This window comes from Galeopterus variegatus, unplaced genomic scaffold, assembly GCF_000696425.1.
Source record: "Galeopterus variegatus unplaced genomic scaffold, G_variegatus-3.0.2 Scaffold3600, whole genome shotgun sequence".
Taxonomy (NCBI): domain Eukaryota; kingdom Metazoa; phylum Chordata; class Mammalia; order Dermoptera; family Cynocephalidae; genus Galeopterus; species Galeopterus variegatus.
The window spans coordinates 10,326-11,152 of NW_007729711.1; the positions used below are offsets into that span (position 1 = coordinate 10,326).

At 28.3% G+C, this 827-nt stretch overlaps 1 protein-coding gene across 1 annotated transcript in view; it reads left to right on the forward strand.

Moving 5' to 3' along the window:
- The window catches only part of LOC103601128 (uncharacterized protein KIAA1109-like), a gene marked incomplete at its 5' end in the record, with an annotated part of 12,071 nt that overhangs the window by 3,229 nt on the left and 8,015 nt on the right, over positions 1 to 827 (forward strand). The gene's annotated exons all lie outside the window — the stretch shown is intronic.

Below are 827 nucleotides of genomic sequence, written 5' to 3' on the forward strand. Positions count from 1 at the left end.
GGTATTTCTCTTTCTGCACCTGGGTTGTTTCACTTAGGATAATTTTCTCCAGGCTCATCCAAGTTGCTGCACATGGTAGAATTGCATTCTTTTTTTATGGCTGAGTAGTATTCCATTGTGTATATATACCACATTTCCTTATCCAGTCATGAAATATAAACTTTCCAAAGTCATGACTATGTACAACAGTTAGGTCTCGGGGTTACTGATAAGTATTATAAATTTAAGCAAATTAAATTGAGGAATGGTTTAAGATTTGATTGTCACTATATTAATTAATCAGGTAACACAGTCTATGTCTACATTATATTCTAAGATTAAAATCAGGTCTACCTTTTTCTGTGAATTCATATTTTCTGTCTTACAAATAAAAATTTTAAATTGTTTTTAATAGTTGGTGTTCTTTCTACTAATTCATAACTGCTTCCATGCAAATCACTTGATATTTGAATTCTTATAATTTAATATGAATGCGGTTACTGCCCATTTCTGTAATGATTCTGTAAATGGCTTTCTTAGGAAAGCTAAACACACTTCAAAATAAATTTAGTGTTAATAGCCAATATTAAAACTCTTTTTAAAGTAATAAATTATCAGAGAAATTTTTATGATGTTAAAGACTAAGCATATAAAGTTTTATGGAACTGATTAACAATGTTCAAGAATCTTATGTAGTATATATATGTAGTGTATATACATATACTTATTTGAAGCGTTTAAATGTTAATTTATTCAACTATTCTTTTTTTTAAAGAATTGAAACATAATTGTATGTATCTGTGGGACACAACCTTGAATATCAATACCTGTGTGCAATATGTGATGCT